Source organism: Crocodylus porosus, unplaced genomic scaffold, assembly GCF_001723895.1.
Source record: "Crocodylus porosus isolate Cpor-Errol unplaced genomic scaffold, CroPor_comp1, whole genome shotgun sequence".
Taxonomy (NCBI): domain Eukaryota; kingdom Metazoa; phylum Chordata; order Crocodylia; family Crocodylidae; genus Crocodylus; species Crocodylus porosus.
The window spans coordinates 17,014,024-17,034,463 of NW_017728906.1; the positions used below are offsets into that span (position 1 = coordinate 17,014,024).

General features: G+C 43.1%; 1 long non-coding RNA gene across 1 annotated transcript; it reads left to right on the forward strand.

Annotated features, from left to right (window-relative positions):
• Positions 1 to 1,148: 1,148 nt before the first annotated feature.
• LOC109305792 lies at positions 1,149 to 2,501 on the forward strand. Its single transcript, XR_002099718.1, has 3 exons — positions 1,149 to 1,230; positions 2,091 to 2,182; positions 2,316 to 2,501. It is a non-coding gene; the product is annotated as an uncharacterized LOC109305792 (long non-coding RNA).
• Positions 2,502 to 20,440: the final 17,939 nt, after the last annotated feature.

Genomic DNA, 20,440 nt, shown 5'->3' on the forward strand with positions numbered 1-20,440 from the left:
ACTGTGGGGGACTTGATCTGCCTTGATCTGCCCATGCCACTTCCCCACAACAGACTTATCGGCTGTGCTGGGAAGTGCTTCGTACATGTCCGAGCTGCTGTAGGCTCTGGCTACATGTCTGTGTCTGTGCTCACCCCTCCCCCTGCTACAGCGACACAGAACCAATGCCCAGGCTGCCCTGCGGCTCTACCCGCTGCCACTTCTGCACTGCATTTTCAGGGGACTAAGCCCCATTAGCCCTTTCCTTCCACCACCTACAGTCCTAGCCTTTTAGTCTCTCCTAGTATTGCAACTGCTCCATGCCTCGGATCATTTTGGCTGCCCTTCTCTGTACCTTTTTGAAATGTAGGGACCAGAACTGCATATAGTATTTAAGGTATGAGCACACCACAGATTTGGATAGTGTCATAATGATGTTCTCCATTTTGTTCTCAGTTCCCTTCCTTACGATGCCCAACATTTTATTGGCTTTTTTAGTCACTGCTGTACATTGAGCTGATATTTTTAGAGAAATGTTTACAATGACTTGAAGATTTCTTTTCTGAGTTGTAACAGGCAGCTCTGAACCCAGCACTGTGTACATACTTTTGAGGTTATTTTTCCCCAGGTATATTTGCTTGCACTTGTCAACACTGAAGTTGATCTACCATTTTCCCCCACTTGTTTAGCTTGGTAAGATCTTTCTGTAGTTCCTCTCTGTTGGCTTGGGACTTGACTACCCAGAATAATTAGGTATAATCTGCAAACTTGGAGATTTGACTCTCCACCCCCATTTACACATCATTGATAAAAATGCTGAACAAAATTGGGCTCAGCACAGATCCCTGTGGGACCCCACTTTTGACCTCCCTCCATCCTGAAAAGAGACCATTGTATCACTTCCAATATTTTAACTAGCAATCAGTCCACAAAAGAACCCTCCATCCAATCCCACGGCAATGCATTTTTAATGCTTTTGGTAAGGGGCCATGTTGAAATCTTTTTGAAAGTCCAAATATGTTATGTCAATTGATTCCCCCTTGTCCATGTGCTTGTTAACATCCTCAGGAAGCTCCAATAGACTGGTGAGTCAACTTACAAGAACCATGTTGACTCTCCCCCAGCAGATTATATTCATTGATGTGATTACTGATCATATTTTTTATTATAGATTCTACCAACTTGCCAGGGATGGAAGTGAGACTCTCTGGTCTGTAGTTCCCAGGATCACCACTGGAGCTCTTTTTGGAGGTGGGCATTGTGTCAACAACCTGCCAGTCCTCTGGCATAGAGGCTGTTTGTAATGATAAGTTACATACTGTTGCCAGCAGTTTTGCATTTCAGCTTGGAGTTCCTTCAGAAGTCTCAAGTAAATGCCATCTGGTCCTGGTGACTTATTAGTATTTGGTTTATTGATTTGTTCTAAAACTTCCTTTGTTGTTACTTCAACCAGGTCCAACTCTTTAGACCAGCTTACTAGAAAGGATTTATCTGGTATGGGAAATTCCCCAGTGTCTTCTACAGTAAGCATTAATGCAGAGAATTTGTTTAGCTTCTCTCCTATGATCTTAGCACCTGAATGAATCTTTTACACTTTTGTCTTCTAATGGTCCCACTGATGGCTTCATGCTTCTTATGTATTTACACCATTTTTTATTATTAACTTTAACATCTTTTGCAAGTCACATGCTTCGAATATTCCTTTTTGGCCTGCTTTATTTCACTTTTAGACTTGACCGGATAGAATATATGGGCTTTCCTGTTTGTTTGTTTTTTTCTTATTTGGGACACCTGATTTTTGAAGGATGCTTTTTTGCATTCAATGGCCACTTTACCTCTGCTATTAAAACATGCAGGGACTTTATTGGCCCATTTGGTATGATTTATGATTTGTGGTATACACTTTCTTAAGCCTCTAATATGATAGAGCTGCTCAGATGCTTTCAGGCTTTTTGACATTTTTGGCTGCTTCTTTAAACTTCTTTTTAAGTAACTTCCTGATTTTCATGTAATTTCCCTGCCTAAAGTTGTATATTGGTGTGGAGGACTTGTTTGGCTTACTTCCCACCACTAGAATGTTAACTATGATTATGTTATTTCTGTTATTTCAGTGTCTCACCAACACATACCACTTGAACCAGGATTAGAGCCTCTCCTCTTGTGGGTTCCAAGATGAGTTGTCCTAGAATTTAAAAGATAAAAGGTATTTATTCGTCCATCCTTTTTTAGACCAATGAATGGAAATCAATAAAAAAAATAGTAGATATGGTAGATAAAAGGAAAATTCATGGAGGACCTTTCATTGGTATAGAAATAAAACACATTTTCTATCATAGGTTTGAAACATATGTTTTCACATGCTTCATGCAAGCCACCAACAGTGAAACTACTAGGCCAGCATGACCTTGATAGAATAAGAGATTTTTACCAGACATGCAAGATTTCTTATCTCAGTTGTTTCTGTAATTAGAATCAGAATCATAGAAAATTAGGGTTGGAAGGGACCTCAGGAAGTCATCCAGTCCGCCTCTCTGCTTATAGCAGGACCATCCCCAGCTAGATCATCCTAGCCAGGACTTTGCTGATTTGGACCTTAAAAACCTCCAACGATCTCCAACCTAGAGATTCCACCACCTCTGTAGGTAACCTGTTCAGTGCTTCACCACCTTCCTAGAGAGAGTTTTCCCTAATATCAAACCTAAACCTTCCTTAATGCAACTTGAGACGATTGCTCCTTGTTCTGTCATTTGCCACCACTGAGAACAATGTAACTCCATCCTCTTTGGAATTGCCTTTCAGGTAGTTAAAGGCTGCTCTGAAATCCCACCTCAGGCTTCTCTTCTCTAAACTAAATAATCCCAGTTCCCTCAGCCTCTCCTCAGAAGTCATGTCCCTAGCCTCTAAACAATTTTCATTGCCCTTCACTGGACTCTCTCCAAGTTGTCCGCATCCCTTCCATAGTCGGGAAACACAGGACACAGTACTCCAGGTGTGGCATCACCTGTGCTGAATCATTACTTCCCTCAATCTGCTGGAAATTCTCCTACTAATGCAGCTCAGTATGCTGTTAGCCTTCTTGGCAACAGGGGCACACTGTTGGTTTATATTCAGCTTATTGTTCATTGTAAACCCCAGGTCCTTCTCTGCAGAACTGCTGCCCAGCCAGTCAGCCCCCAGCCTGTACCAGTGCATGGGATTGTTCCATCCAGGATTTTACATTTGTCATTGTTGAACCTCATGACTGTGTCCAGAAGATTGCGGCTATATGGTATGTCTTGCCACGGACATGTCTGCAGCACAACATAATACATATTTAGCTGTTCTCTGCACTGCAAAGGAGCAACCCTACCCCAGCATATCTATTTTTCCCCCACTTTGCTGTTATCCAGGAACTTGATGAAGGTGTACTGCATCACATCTTCCAGATAGGTAAGGAAAATGAAAGGTACCATTTTGTTCCATCAAATTTAACACATTTTTATGGGGGTAATGGGCTTTACGCACCTTTTTCCCTATCATCTTTTTTTTGTGTATAACTTTGTTTTTAAAATGGTAGCATGAAGGAAAAAAATACTTACCTTGAGTATCTGAGTTGTAGCAGCTAGGTAGCCCAGACTCCTCCTGATCCTACTACCAGTTGCATGGACCAGATGAGGTCTGTGGGCAGATCCTGCAAGCCAGCCCCATCCGCTATGGCAGATCTTGGGATGAGCACCTGGGGCAGCTGGAGACTGACTCTGTACTTTAGTTCAGAGCTCTAGTTCTGGGGCCACATGTTGGGTCTGGGCACAAACCAAACCTATGGACTTATGAGGCCATGTCATCGGAAGCACTTCCTATGGATCTGGAAACTAGGTAGTAGAGGAGTTGTGTAAGTATTAACTGCTGGAAACTGAAAGCCCAACTTCCTTAGAAATTAAATGATCTTTAGATAGTATTTTAGCTCTCTGAAATAAAAAAAAAAGAACACAAAAAACCCAAAGAATTCTATAGCTTCTAGAATTCTGTAGCGAAAAGGCCAAATTTTGTTTCTTGGTTACACCAGTATAAATCTATTCATGCACTTAAACCAGATTTATAGTAGTGTCTCAAAGGACATAGTTTGTTGCAAATTATATTATACTCCCTAAATTAATTTTAATGCAATAACTAAAAACTCTGCATTTCATGTATGCAGCATCTGAGGAAGAGGATTCAAAATCAAAGCATAAACAGTGATAGATGCATCCAAGCTGTTTAATGTCTTATGGACTATAAATGGAATCTAGAAATTAATATGCTGGGTAACTGGGAGGTAATCCACTGAATTCAGAACTTGTGTTCTCATTACAGCTAGATACATCTGTGGAGTACTCTGGATATCTTGTTGTCTTTATGAAAACAGTAAATTTAATTATGCTAGGCAGGTCTGGGAAATATAGCATCTTAAGTGGTGAAGTTTTGAATAGTCAGTGGGGAAGAGTGGAAAGATTAAGACTACATGCTTAAACCTCTTCAGAGGTGCCATTTGGAGGGGCAAAATGTAGAAAAAAAGATTTTTTTCCCCTTCTGCTTGTGTTGTTTCAATGTGGAGTTTCAGCTCAGCTCTTTCTTTGGGATGATAATACTGATGCACTATCAGTCACAGTGATGAAGTTTCTTTTCCTGAGCCTGGTATCTGCAGATTCATAGGGAATCACATGGAATTCATAGCAGTAACTTGAAAGCATAACCAGTGCCATACTAGGTCAGACCAATAGTCTATCTAGCACAGTATCCTGTCTCAGACACTGGTGAGAAGTAGGTGCTTAGAGGGAGAGTATGTAGATGGAGCATGTCTACAGTTATCTGTCCCCCTGCCATACCCTCCCTGGCATCAGTCATAATTGGTTTAGGGATGTCAAAGGATACATCCATGGTTGTTGTATTTAACAACTCCCACAGGTCTGAACCTATATGATATTTAATATTGGTGGTGGTGATGGGAAGCGGATGGGAGGAAAATGCTGATAATTCCTGGTATCAGTTTTTCCTCTGGCAAAAAAAACCCTGTTTTGGTATTGCATTTCTTAAACAAGCAAGGTTCTTTGTACTGCTTATAAGTCTTAGTGCCGCTTTCTCTTATCCCCACTCTATATTTGAAACCCCCTCCCAATGATGTAAAAGGTCTAGAAGACAGCAGATTGAGTGTGGTGCTGCTACAATGTGTGGGAGGGGATTTTGGGAACATAACAGAAATTCTTTGTACTTAGTGCCCTGATGATACAGCATATCATGGGCTTCATTATATTCTAAATATGTGAAGCTCACATTGGTCTGGATACTTTTTTTTTTTAATAACATGCTTCATTTGTTTGTGTGTGTGTGTGTGTGTGTGTGTGTACGCATGCGTATGCGCGCTTCATTTACACTGAAAGAAAATTCATTTAATTTTTCCACTGAGCTCTACAGTAAGCTCCATTAATTAGATTCTAACTGGAAACATAAAAAGCCATTTAGCTAAAATAAAAAAGTTCTATCAATTATTGATTTGTAAATATCCCTGACTTTGTAAATGCCTTTATAGAATTCTTCTCCCTTTCCAAATAATGGATCATCCTAATGTCATTGAGTATGTTATCAGTCATTCTTACTGCATTGATTCCTAATATTTAGATTGCTAAAACATTACTTAGCAGTGCACTTCACTTCCAGCCAACTAAATGATGGCTGTGTTCACAGGTATACATAGAAATGCTATAATATATGCTCCCCATGTTCACAGTGTTAACATATAACATCAATAAAGACTGGAAGTAAATTAGTACTTAGTGGGTATGCCTCCACATGTATTTGATATGGAACCAGTTTACTTGCGAGTAAACTAATCACAAGTAAACATTCCTGAGTAGGCATCTACATATGCAAGGATATGGCAGCAGATTTACTGCTCTCAGCACCAAAATGCTGCCACATTCTGTGGCCCTGCAATGGACTGCTGCTATCAGGGTGATCTCCAGCCTTTGGCCACATGGCAGCCATCTTTAAAAGCCATCGCCACTTGCTGCTCCCTGGCCAGCCACTTCCCTGGTGAGAAGCAGAATGCATAGCACAGGGGCAGCAGGCAGCAGCACTCTCCTCAATACCTGTGCTTCTCTGCGCCACGTCTACTCCAGCCTCTGCCCCTGGCAGTGATGACCAGCACTCTGGGCCATTGCACTGGCCCTTCTGGCCCACCATACAGACCACTGGCTGGCCCATGGCCATCTGTGCCCTCCTGCCTCCCCCATCTGCAGTGACCACCATCCCAGAGCTGCTGCCACCATGCACCTGACACCTGGACTCTGGATTCCCCCAGTGGATTGGAGCCCTGGACAAGAACCACATCCCCGTCACCTGCTTGTCCCATGGTGACAGGCCCTACTACATCTACAGGGGCTTTCACTTCATGGTTCTCCAAGCCATCATGGACCACTGCAGGGTCTTCATGCACATGAGGGTCAGCTGGATGTGCAGTGCCCATGATGCCTGCATATTCAAGAACTCTGCTCTGCCAGGCCTGGCACATAGTGGCCACTTCACACTGAAGATGCTGAACCTGCAGCTGGGCATCATGGTGGTCACACCCCTTCTCACTAGGAACCCTGCCTACCCATTGCTGCCCTAGCTCATGCAGCCCTACACCTGGACCCCTGCCAGGCCCACTTTAACCAGTGCCTGGGCTGGACCTGCACCTTGGTTTAGTGAGCCTTCAGTTGCCTCAAAGGACACTGGCAGACCCTTACTGCCCACCTTGAGCTCATTGGGGACATCTGTCTACAAGTCATAATTGCAGTCTAACAGCTGTGTGTGCTGCATAACATATGCAAGGCCCAGGGAGAGGTCTTCCATGAGGTCTAAGTGGAGGAGATGTGGCATAATGAAAGTATCTGGCAGTGGGAGCACCACCTATGGTGATAGTGACATTGGCAGCCACCCCACCCCGAGGCCCCAAAGAGTCACATTTTCACTAGTAGGGGCCAGGACACTGGGAGTGGGGCACACTGACTGACCATCTCCTCTAGCTCTCCCCACTCAAGCCCACTGGATCATTGCCCATGGACCCACCACCCATCACAGATTCATAGATTCATAGACTATTAGGGGCTGGAAAGGACCTGACAAATCATTGGGTCCAGCTCCCCCTCTCCCCCCCACTCTACTGTAGGCAGGGAGACAACTGGGATCAGCTGCAACCTCCCTCATCTGGCACAGATAAGGCTAAAAACTTCACTTCATAAATCTGCTGGATATAAAAACTCATGTACTCAATATAGACATTGGATTCATGACACACTATAACATGCTTGACATCTGACTCCTCAGATACCTCTCCACTTTTACCTGCTACATCCCACCTGATCCCAGCCCCAACCTGTCTCTCACTCCCTGATGCCTCAATTTACATTTTCACTGACTGGCTTTCTTGCCTGCAGCCCAGACTCTGACTTCTTTACTATTTATGCTATGCAGGAACAGGATGCACCAACTGCAGATGTTTCCTCAGCCTGACAAAGGGTTTTTAAACCTGAAAGCTTGCTAAGATATATTTCTCCAACTATTCAGTTGGTCCAATAAAATATATCATATTTACCCAAAGAAACTTGTCTGCCTATGTCCTTAGATCAACAAAGGGTGTAGCTACAACCTACACCCCTTAACACATGCGAGTGATATGAGTTTTGCTTTCAAGAATCTGAGGGGTACTTTCACTGAAACCCGTACACCTATTTCCTTGAAATGTGGAGGCTTTATGCCCTTAGAAGGGATTACCATTTCTGCTGTTTTTATCTGAATTGGCAAAAAAATGAGAAAGTTATAGGTATTTTAGTGATTCCCCATTATACTCTATGGCCGAATCTCCAAATTGGCACCAAATCTCCGAATCTGATTCAGCCAAATCAAATTGGGACAGTGACTCAAATTGCTGAACTGAATCACTGTCCCTCCAAATCAGCTGAATCCAAATTGAAAATAAATACTTGCCACTTTTCACAGGCCTAGTTTCCTGTGGCCTAATAGGGCTGCATGTCTAGGCTCTGAGGCATTTACTGCAGAGCTGGCTCAAGTCCCAAGTGCATGTTCAAATGATGTACCGAGGAGCAGTAAATTGTGGCATGATATGCACCGGAGTTTATTGCTGAAAATTAATTGCACATGTAGGCATGCCCAGTTGTACATCTTTTAAAGAAAAAAATAAAATCTAATCATGTGCCAAAAATATAATCTAGTGTACCAAATACTACATTGCAAAGTAAAATAAGAAAGGCACAGGGCAAACAAGAAATATTAAACATTAATAATTAGTGTTCTGGAGAAGAAAGATGGATAGAATTGCAATTTGATTTGGAAAATTATATTGAATATATATGTATTCATACTCTAGGGAAGGAAGAGTGCTGGATTTATAAATCAGGTTATAAAATGCATTTTGATATGTTGTTTTTGTTTAGAATATAACAAAATGTCTGTTATGATGGCAGTACATGGGATTTAATTTTTTAAAAATTATTACTGCTGCTGTAATTTTCCAAGACTATATATACATTTGGAACATCTGTCTACAACTAGGTATTCTAGTCCAGCTGAACTGAGTACAACACAGAACTGAGGTATGGTTTATATCACTTTTGCAGTTCTGAAATGTGGGACCAGTCAAAGGCTGATTTAGCCTCTGTGTAAGTCAGAGCTGCCTTGTGGTTCTGTTAAATGATGTCTGAATGCCCATGTTGCAAGGTGGGTATTGTAACAGCTAGAAAGTCCTAGAGTATAAAGATGTATCAACCAACCCATTCACTTGTAATTGACTACAAGAGAGTTTGGTAGACAGAGTCCCTCCAAATGATATTACCATCTGAGGAATCCCACTTGACTAAGTGAAATCCCAAGTGGCTGATTAATTTGACTTATCCACCAATACAGGCTGCTAGAGGAATGTAAAAGAACCAAAATGGAGTTAAGGATCTGTTGCTTAGTGTTACTCGTGGCATTTTCATCTACATAAAACCTTTGGATTGAAATACTTTTAAACTTTAAATAATACATAACATAAAAAACCCGCAAAAGCTTTTAGTTGTAAAATGTAACTCTATAAAGTGAGTCAGTCATTAATTTGTCATTAATCTGTCATTAATTTAATAATTATAAAATAATTGAAATAGCTAATAAAGAATAAAGCATGTATTTTTTCCTTTCCTTTCCTTTCCTTTCCTTACAGTCTTCCATAGCTTAAAGACCACCACGTTTAATAGGAAACAAGTGCAAGTCCAACTTCAAGGCAGTTATTTCTTATGGAATATGTTGTAGACTTATTTGTAATCCAGTTTGTCAAACATTGACAGCATTACTGGGGCAGTGCATCTGTGTATGCCTCATTAAGCATGATTTTTGGGTGCATCCTGGAACAATTAAATGTTTTGCAAACCTACCTTTCTTCTCGATTGATCTCTGCCTATCCAATCCCATTTTTCAGTTGGCCTTTTTAACCAACTAGTCATCAGCCTAGGAATGAAAAAAATGTTCCCCACACCGCAAACTTGCAGCGCAGGGAGAAAATTAGACCTCTGGATATCCAGGGATCTAAAAAAAATGAAGCAAAAAAAGTGAAGCAGAACATGGTCGCGGACTGTGCTCTGAGGCTGGGTCCTCCAGGGAGACGCTCTGACTGGCCATCATCTTTGAAAACTTGTGGTGACTGGGGGACAGAAGGACTGGTGAGGTAGGGCAATATGATAGAGAACAAGAACTTATTAGACAGAATTGTAAAGAGTCCTTAAGGCAAGTAGGTAGAATAAGAAGCTGTAGAAAAGAAGGAACTAGGAAATGCCTTGGAAAGATGGTAGCAAAGTTGTCAAATATGAAAATGCTATTGGCATGAATTATATGTCATATGGACTAGAGGACCATCTCCACACATGCAAGCATGTGCACTTACAGCAACTCAAATAGAAGTGGTGCAAATTTGAGCTGGGGCTTTGTTGCCTCAGTGCACGTGCTCAGAGATGCACTTTTTTGTGGAGCAAACTGTGCCACTTGGGGAAAAATAACCCTGCCTGGCTCCTTCTGGATCTGCATCTGGGGGAGCTAGAGACCAGGGCAAGCACCCGTGCTGTCCCCAGCAGTATAAAAAGCCACCCTGGCAAGTAGCTCAGGGCTACTAGCTCTCAGGAACTTTTGGGGTCCAGCCAATTGGTACCTGGTGACACCACCCGTTGTGCCAGTTGGACTGCTGAAGCAGCCCTGAGAATTCTCTGCACCCTCTACCCACTGCAGCAGTCTGGAAGTGGGGACTGCTGCCTGGCTTTGACCTGCTGTGTACCTTCCAGACCCGAATGAGGACTTCATAGCAAATAGAGGTATCTGCCCCTCTGGGCCAGCTGCCAGTGGACTGTGCTTGCAGGGTTGGCCTCTGTGCAGCACTCCTGCCATGTGTGCCCCTTGCCCGACCATCTGGGCAGCTGTCACCCAGAAGATATTCTGGGTGTGGTGGCCTTCTTTGAAATGTCAAAGCATGTCCTCCTGGGCCCATTTGTCCAGGAGGTCAGCCACAGCCAGCTGGGTCCAAGGTGCCAGCTCTGAGCAGGCAGAGTCCTGCCACTGGACTCCCTAGCAAGAACTCTGGTGTTCCCTATAGGAAAACTGAAAAATCCCTGATAAAAAAAAATTCCAAAGTAACTCTGTAAAATATCCTCAAATCCATGTTTCTCCAAGAAAAACAAAAGACCACTATAAAGAGAGAGTGAAACAGAGACAGCGATCAGTTGGACAATGTTTTATTGATAAAAGTACAGTGTTAAAGCATGTCTTTTATCATTATAATAAAGTGAACTCTAAATACATATTTCATGAATTCATTAATATATATTTTGCTGCCCTCCCAACAGGGATTTGGTCCCCACACAGGGGCTACAACTCCCCAACAGGGGATATCCCCCATACAAGAGCTATGGCCCCCCAACAGGGGACAAATGGCCCCTGCAGGGGCTACCATCCCCCTGCAAAGCACTCATGCCCCACCTCAGCCCCCCGATTGCTGCCCCACCTGGCCCCATCCCACACCAGCTGCTACAGCCCCCTGATGGCTGCCCCACCCAGCCCCAGCCCCCACTCTCCCAGAGCCTCCAAATGGCTGCCCTGCCTAACCCCACTCTGCACATGTATCCCCAGGCCTCCATGGCTACCCCACAACCCCAGGCACCATCACTTAAAAAACAAAAAAACAAACAAAGCCCCCCCCAAAAAATGGGGGAAAAAAGCCTCTACTTACCTTAGAAGCAGGGGTGGGAGGGCTCAGGAGCCTTCTGGAAGATCCACCAGGGGCAGCACAGGGCAGTGGGGGACAGGAGGGCCCAGGCTGGGACTGCTGGGGTTGTCTCTCTGCCGGGGTTTGTTTTTTGTTTTTTTTAAACTATGAGGTTGGGGGACAGGATTGGGGGATGGAGGGATAGGACTGGGCAGAGCAGGGTTGGGGGGGGTTAGGGGGACTGGCAGTGGGAGGGTCTGGGCGGAAAAGTGATCAGGGGCTTGGGAGGCTGGCAGGAATGTGGGGTCAGGCAGGGCAGGGATTGGTGGCTGGGGAGTGGGCATGGTCACAGGGTCCCCCTTATGGTCCCCTCCCCCCCGACCTCTTACTCACCGGCACTGGAGACCTGGAGCTAAACATGCAGCCTGGCCGACCGTGTGTTTCAGCACCAGGGCAAGGGGCCAACCACAGAGATGCTCTGACAGCCAGAGCATCTCTATGGAGGACTCAGCCTCCAGTTGCCTACTCCACTTTTTTAAACTTAGATTTTTTTAGACCCCTGGATATCCAGGTGTCTAATTTTCCCCCTGTGCTGCAAGTTTTTTCGTTCCCACATGTTCCTGTTTCCCCATCTCAAAGGGGTTTCACATCGGGCAAGAGGCACATGTACACTCGTCTGGATGCACCCTTTGTTACCCTTCACATCGCTTCCTAGCCGCAACTCCAATTGTGCTTTGGCCTTCCTGACTTCATCTCTGCTTGCCAGAGCAATACTCTTATACTCCTTAGTTGTTTGTCCAAGTTTCCAGTTCTTATAAGTTTTCTTTATGTGATTTAGTTTACTGTAAGGTTCCCTGCTAAGCCAAGCTGGTCTTCTGCCACACTTGCTAGTCTTCCTACACATCAGGATGGTTTGTTCCTGCCCTTTCAGTAAGCCTTCTTTAAAGTACAGCCAACTCTCTTGGACTCCTCTCTCCCTCAGCCTGGCTTCCCAGGGGATCCTGCTCATGATTCCCTGAGCAAGTCGTAATGTTTTTCTGAATTCCAGGGTCCTTTCCTGAGGTCAAATCATTTTTTACCATAAAATTATGTTCATATGTGTAGTGATCATCAGGTTCACTAAACACAGGCACACATGAATGAAAACATAAAAAAAACCCAACAAGATTTAATGGTGAAGTCCTAGGCAATGGCTGCAGACCTTTTTGTCTCTTTGGACACTTTTACATGTGCTCTGGGGGTGGGGAGGGAAATCTATAACAACAGTGAGTTGGAACAGCCTCCATGTGGTATAAGGACAGCATTTATAACACATTTACTAGCTGCTCCCTAACTTGGAGACCATCTCCCAATTCCCAGCTCCCTCAGTTATCTGTTAGGGAGCATCTCTAAATTTTAATCTCTGTCTCTACATCTTTCCTTTCAACAATAACTACAAAACTCAATTAACACAAAATCAATTAACACCCATCAATAGAGGCAATGTTATGAACATGAAACTGTGGAGTGAGTATTTTGCACTCATTTTCCTATTCCCCCTTTTCTATACCTCCTTTAGAAAGTCTCTAAAGCTCCACATAGATGCCAACTTTGTGCCATAATATGGTTTTTTTTCTATGGAGGCACAGAAGCTGAGAGAAGAGACACCATAGCCCTTCATTGCATCACAAGGGCTTACATTTTGTGTGGCAATTAATCTAGTAAAAAATTATGGGGCCTTTTTGTAGTTGACAGTCTCCTGCAGGCAGGAACTCCTCCAGCCTCAGGAAACTGATCCTGGGGGAAAGTGGTCTGGGTGCCACACCCCAGCTTGGAGCTTTTCTCTGTACCCTGTTGTAGTGTGCTTTTTTTTTCACTTCTGCACCCCAGATTGGGGTTCTGTGTTGAAGTGGAGGGGAGAACACCTCCATGCTTGCAGACATGAACTGGCAGAATGATTCCCTCAGCTCATATCTACAAGCATGAAGGTAAATCCCCTATAGGGTTCTCCCATCCACTTGCACACAGCACCATGACCCAGGGTGCAGCAGAGAGACAGGCGCACTGGGTTCCTATTTGATTTCAGAAGTGCTATTGTTTTTAGTGCTACATGGAACACTGTTTCTTTCTTTCTTTTTTTTTTTTTTACCAGTCTGTCACTTCAATTTTGACATCTGTTCTTCTAGACATGGCATAAATCAACTACAGACCGGTGAGGCTGATTTTCTCTTTCCGGGCAACAGTATTTGCATTTATGCCTGTAGGTACATTTTTTCTCATATATAAATGGATGTTTCTCTTGTTCTGGAGCAACTGATTTCTTCCTAAGAACACTGTCCAGATTTCATCTGTTAGGGCCATAAGAAGGCAAGAATTTGGGGTCTTTTTGTACTGCCAACTTAATTAGATTCAATTTTTCACAAAAATTGGTGTTACCTCCTTAGGTAGTTTATATGCTCTGTTTTCATATGGAACTCTGGCAATGCATCCCCTTCTCACTGATATACTTGTTCCTGAAATAACCAGGGTTTTTTGCTGTTTGTTGGACTTACTTTTTCAAATGTAATTTTCTATGTTCATTCTCTGGGAAAACATTAACCTGAGCTCATGTCCAGTTTAAATGAAACCATTGTTCTTTGAACTTCCACAGCTAAAATCCAGTCCCTTTTCTGGATTTTACTTGATTCTACCATCATCTATATCTCTATCATCTATAAAAATCTTCTCCACTTTATGCTCAACTGGATGCTTTTCAGGTTTTTGTGTTTATGATCTGCAGCACATAGTAAAATGGTTTCTCTTGGTGGAGTTAAAACAAGCTTTGTAAATGCAGTGCAACATTTAGGGCCATGTTGCATTCCACACTTGCTGTATACCTGCCTGTTGGCTCTCTCTCCCTTAGCAATATCATTGGCAATGGAAAATTTGACCTTGTGAAGTGGCTTATTACCAGTGGAAATAACACATTGTGCGGTGGCTTTCTTTGGCCACATTCTTTCATATCTATTACATAAATGACCCCTTTTGATCTATTCAGCTTTGCATCCTGGACCATCATAGTTTCTGCTCCTCTGCTGTAATAGAGCAGTCTGTCCTTCTAAAATGGAAGAGTCAGCCCTATTAAGAGAGCCTTTCATATGGCTGCTCACTCCACTTGTTCTTATTTTCCAAGTTCTTCAGTTTTCAAATTCTTTCAAGTTCTTTCTCATCTGTCATTACTGACACCATCTAAGGTGTAGCATGGCCCCTTAACCCCGGCTACTTGGAACATAGGAAGCCACCACCAAAGGTCTACAGTCAGGTAAGTAACTGAGCAAGGGCCTGCTGCAGAGAAGTAAGCAAGTTGGTGCTTGATGGGCATTCAGTGCCTTTATATTGGCCAGACCAGGACCCAGAGAGCTGGAGTAGTCCAGACAAAGCCAGGGGCCTGAAGGACTTGGTTATCAGAGATGCACTTTGCCAGAGTCAGAGACTTGAGGAGCTAGAGCTGTCCTGCCAAGGCTGGAGGCCTGGAAGATTGGGTGCCAGAAAGGGAAGACAGCTCCAGAGGACCCCACACAGTGAATACAACCAAAGTACTATCTGCAAGGCATGAGTGTAGTTGGGGGCGGGGAGTGATTGGAGGCCACAATTATAACCTTTAAGGCAATTAGCACCATAAGGTCATAATTGGGGTTGATAGGTCCTGGTGCCAGGGAGCCAGTATTCAGAGTAGTAGGTCTGAGCCCTGAATCAAAGGAGACATTTTATGTCAAGACAGAGAGAGAAATAAGGAGTCCTTCTCAGAACAGAAAGCTGAGCCCAAGGAGTAGCAAGAAGCACTGCAGCTCATTGGTGCCTGAGGGCAGTTCCCACAATTGCATTTTACCAACAAGGTATGGCAGGAGAGACAGCAGGGTGATATCCTGAGAGGCTACTGTGGGCAAGAATGGCATAATTAAGACAGTCACTACGGGGCATCAGGGCTGCTCTCAGGGCTAGTTATGTCAAATAGGTATAATTGGGTTCAAAATACAGGCATAAATGAAAAGACCTAAACATCAAACTTTAATGGTAGAGTCCTAGGCAACCTCTACAGATCTTTTGTCTCTAACTAGCTGCTCCCTAACTGAGGGATCATCACTCAATTCCTAACTTCCTCAGTCTCCTCTTAAGGAGCATCACTAAATTATTACTTCAATCCAGGATCTGGGGGAACGTTTGTTCACCAGAGCGCCCCAAGGGATGACGAGGTCGAACGGTCACAAACTCCTGCAAGACCGTTTCAGGCTGGACATAAGGAAGAATTTCTTTACTGTCCGAGCCCCCAAGGTCTGGAACAGTCTGCCAGCGGAGGTGGTTCAAGCACCTACATTGAACACCTTCAAGAGTAAATTGGATGCTTATCTTGCTGGGATCCTATGACGCCAGCTGACTTCCTGCCCTTGGGGCAGGGGGCTGGACTTGATGATCTGCCGAGGTCCCTTCCAGCCCTGATGTCTATGAAATCTATGAAATCACTACACATTTTCCATTTAGTTGGCTTTTCAGGCTCAAAGGGGAATAAGTCAGTAAACATAATGGTAGGGGTTAAACTAGGATGCAATTCAAATCTAAAATGTAATATATCTTGCTGTTTCAGGCAGAAAGTTTTTATCCATTGGCATTCAAAGACATGATATGCTAATGACCAAATTTTTAACTTGATTCATGGAAAACTATGTATAGCAGCTATTAATAGTCAAGAGAAACATGTCTAATTCTCTGTGTTGAGAATGATGCAAAAGAGCTGTTAGACAATCCAGATGAATGAGAAAGTGTAGTGTTAAAAGGCTAATTTCACATTTTCTCTTTCCCCTAGTCAGTATTTCATTCACACACACTTTTAATATTCTTGTTGCCTAAATTGTATATTAATGTTTTGGTCTCTGTAGCTGAAAGGCATAATTCCAATAATGAGGGGAAGTAAACAGAATGTTTGATGAAGTAGCTCAGACACAGAACAACACGCAGACTGTTTCATCAACTATGTTTTAACAACTGGTCTATAAAGCTGCAGCAATTTTGTCATCTCCTTACCAAGAAATGTATCTTTTTTATTACAACATGTTATAGTATCAAAAGGGTCAAATCAACCAGAATGCTGTGAAAATATAATGTACAGCTGGAATAGAAAGTAAGTTAAGAGGAAAGCACAAAAACATGATGTTTCTAGAATTATTTCACACAGTGATTCCATTTTTCCCCTTCAACAAGAAGTCCAGCATACCTACTAAATCACATGGAAACAGCCAGAATCAGCACTTACCCCTAGGTAAGTAATACAATCTTCTAACTAAATTCTTTATTTTGTTTCTTACCTCTATAGTATTTCACACTAAAAGCAAAAATAAATTGAAAGTCTTCATGTTACATAACTGAATTTTAGAAGATTTTTTTATCCCCAAAATCTGTCTCCCCCCCCCTCCCCGAGTCTAAGGATAGCACTGCCTATTCAAAGTGAAGGGAGGAAATTAGGAAAATATTTTTTAAAGGGATGGGGATAGTCCATGAAGTGGTGCATATTTATCATTTGTCATATTTCCTTCCTGGAAGTGGAGAAGGTTGCTTGTCTAATTAATTTTATTGGATTGTTAAAGTTATCATTCTTTGTGATTTTTAGGCAAAAAAATTGAACAAGTTTAAGTAGTAACAAGCCATTGAGATGGATTTCAAATCTAGGAAGGAGCAGGTTTACAAATCTAAACAGTGAGAAATGAGTGAGGTTTCCTTTAAGTCAAAACTTAAACATTCTCTTTCCATTTCCTTTCATATCTGTTTCATTGCAATATCTTTTCTTACCAATAACACCTATTCTGGCCTTTAACTAAAATAGCTAACTATAATCTGTTGTGATCTAATATATGTATGGCTTGTTCAGTATAATCCATGGCCACTATAAAATTCAATTTTTGCTTATTGTATAGGAATGCAGGCTGGATATTTCATGTTCAATGATACAGTATGAGATGAACAAGATCAAGCAAAGTAAAAAAGAATATAACAGATGCCAATACATAGAAACATACAGCCATGTTATTTTCCACTGATATCTAGGACATTTTAGGAGTGAGAGGGAGCTAGCTGGAAAATAGTCTCATTCTGTTAACTGTCCTTTGTTTAATTCACTAATTGCTCACTATGTTCCCCAAGTTCAGACAGGTCAGAACTGGACAGATGTATAATTTCCTAAACTATTTTCCTGTATATAAATTCAATATGCATGTATATTTAAGAAAATTCTCCAGGAAGTGTTTCTTCCACTGACTTGGCCCCTTCATTCTGGTAGTTGTCTGTACACATATACTAGGCTCCACCATTTTTAAGTTAATCTATGTATCCTGAATTTCTCTTCTATTACAGATATAAACAAGTTTCTGATCACTTATACTAGTAAAAGTGTAATATCTGTACCTGGCCATTAAGTTTATTACCAGTTGCCTTTGATGTCCTTTTTTTTCTCTTTTGAATCAGAATCAAATTGTTCTGCTGAGGTAAAAAAGTCTCTGGTCAAAAGGCTGGGCCCACCCCAGTGTGGAATATGTTTTACCCCCCATCAAAAGACAAACGTATTCTGTTCAGTACTCCCTCAGCACTCTGGGGTGGGGATCATCAGGACCAGCTTATTTAAATACATCCAGTCCCTCCAGAAGTTCCCTGACTAGGTCCTCACTGACCCTAGGCCTTTGTGTGCCTCCCGTGGGGGCTACAGGGGTCCTAGTGACCCAGGGGTGACCCGGACCCTGCTCAGAAAAATGGAGGCCACAAAATTGTTAAATAGGTTAGCTTTGTCATTTGGTGCAACAACCAGATTTCCTAGCGTGTTTTGCAGAGGCCCCACATTACCTGGTACCTTCTTTTTACCCCCTATGTATTTAAAAAAGGATTTCTTGTCCTTGATCTGGGTAGCTAGTCCCAGTCCCATCTCCGCCTTGGCCTTCCTGAATGCCCTCCCCCTACAGCCCTGAGCAACTGAGGTAATAACCCCTCCCTTCCATTGGGTGTACACCTCCTTTTTGGCTAGGAGACATTCCCAGATGCTTTTGGTGAGCCATGGGGGCTTTTGTGCCCTCTTTCTCCCTTTGATCCACATTGGGATTACCTCCCTTTGGGCTTGGAGGATCATCTCCTTCAGGAACGACCGCTCTTCTTGGACCCCTGACTCGTCTCCCCTGTGGGACCTCAGTGCCTCCGTGACTATTCTCCTTACCTCATTGAAGTTCACCCTCCTGAAGTCCAAGGCTGCTGCCTTGCTGCAGGCCTTCGCCACCTTCCATTAGCCACCTTGCGCTGGATGGGGAATTCCAGCAGGCGATGATCGCTGTCACTCAGGTGGCCAAGCACTTGCATACCCCTCATCAGGTCATCGCCTGTGGCCAGGACCAGGTCCAACAAGGCATCTCCCCTAGTTGGGCTGTGCACCTCCTGGAGGTCCTGTATCTCAACTAGAAACCTATGTGAGCGGTCAGACCTGACTGACTGCTATTCTCAGCAGTCTTGGTTCCCAGACAGCTAATCATGTTTGTTGCTCTGTGCTAGATGCTTTCCAAACTGTTCGTATCATTCTTGAAGTGTGGGTCCCAAAAATGGCCATAATACTACAAGTGGTGCTTCACTTGTGCTGAATAGTGGAAACATTGATTTTCAGATGACACTTCTGTTAATATAGCCCAGGATGTTGTTGGCCTTTTTAGCAACAAGAGCCTTGTTAATGTCAAGGTGCTGATGTAACTTGACTTTAGCAAGGCCTTTGATACTGTTTTCTATCTCTCTCTCCCCATCCACACAGTCTATCACCTAAGCATAGAAGGAAATCACAGAATCAAAGAAAATTAAGGTTGGAAGGGACCTCAGGAATTAATCTAGCTCACCCCCCTGCTCAAAGCAGGACCCTTCCTCAATAGATCATTACAGCCAAGGCTTTCTCTAGCCGGGTCTTAAAAAAACTCTGAGGATGGAGATTCCCCAGTCTCTTTGGATAGCCTCCTACTGAGAAAGTTCTTCCTAATATTTAACCTAAAGTTTCCTTGCTGCAACTTGAGACAGTTGCTCCATGTTCTGTCATCTGCCACCACTGAGAAGAATCTAGCTCCATCCTCTTTGGAACCACCCTTCAGGTAGTTGAAGGCTGGTATTAAATCCTTCCTCAGTCTTGTCTTCTACAGACCAATTAAGCCAAGTTCTCTCAGCTTCTTCTCATAAGTCACATGCCCCAGTCCACAAACCATTCTGTTGCCTCCCACTGACCTTTATCAAATGCATCCACATCCTTTCTGTAGTAGAGGGGTGGGGGGCAAAAATGGACACAGCACATCGATGTGGCCTCACAAGTGCCAAAAAAAGGGGAATAATCACTCCCCTTGATCTGCTGGCAGTTCTCCTAGTAATGTGGCCCAGTATCCCATTAGCCTTTTTCATGACAAGAGCATGCTGTTGGCTCATATTCAGCTTATTATCCACTATAACCCCACGGTCCTTTTTTGCAGAGCTTCTGCTTAGTCAGTTAGTCCTCAGGCTGTTGCAGTGCATGGGATTGTTTTATCTTAAACACAGGACTTTGTGCTTGTCTTTACTGTACCTCATGAGATTTCTTTTGGTCCAATCCTCCAATTTGTTGAGGTCTCTCTGAATTCTAGCCCTACCCTCCACCATATCTACTATTCCACCCACCAAACTTGCTGAAGGTGCACTCCACTTGATACCAGATACCATCTAGTAATTGAGCCAGTCATTAATACCCTTTGAGCTTAAGGATCCAGGCAGTTTTCTATCCACCCTACAGTCAGTCCATGCAACCTGTACTACCTTACATTTCTTGTGAAAAAAGTTATGGGAAACTGTAACAAAAGCCTTGCTAAAGTCAAGTTATAACACATCTACTGCTCTTTCTGCACCCACAGAGGCAATCAGATTAGTCAGGTATGACTTGCCTTTACTGAATCCATGCTGACTGTTTGTACTCATCTTCTCCAAGTGCTCAGAAATGAATTGAGGACTCACTCCATGATTTTTCCAAGGACTGAGGTGAGGCTGAACAGTCTATAGTTGTTTGGATCCTACTCTTTTCCTTCTTTAAAGATGTTTTCTATTTTTTTTACCGTTTCAATCCTCAGCTGCTTTTTTTCCTCCACCCCTTTTCCCCCTCTCGTCTAGAGTTTTGTCGCTGCTTTCCCAGACACTTATCTTTTTAGTTAGTATAAACTTTTTTTTGTTGTCTTTGCTTAG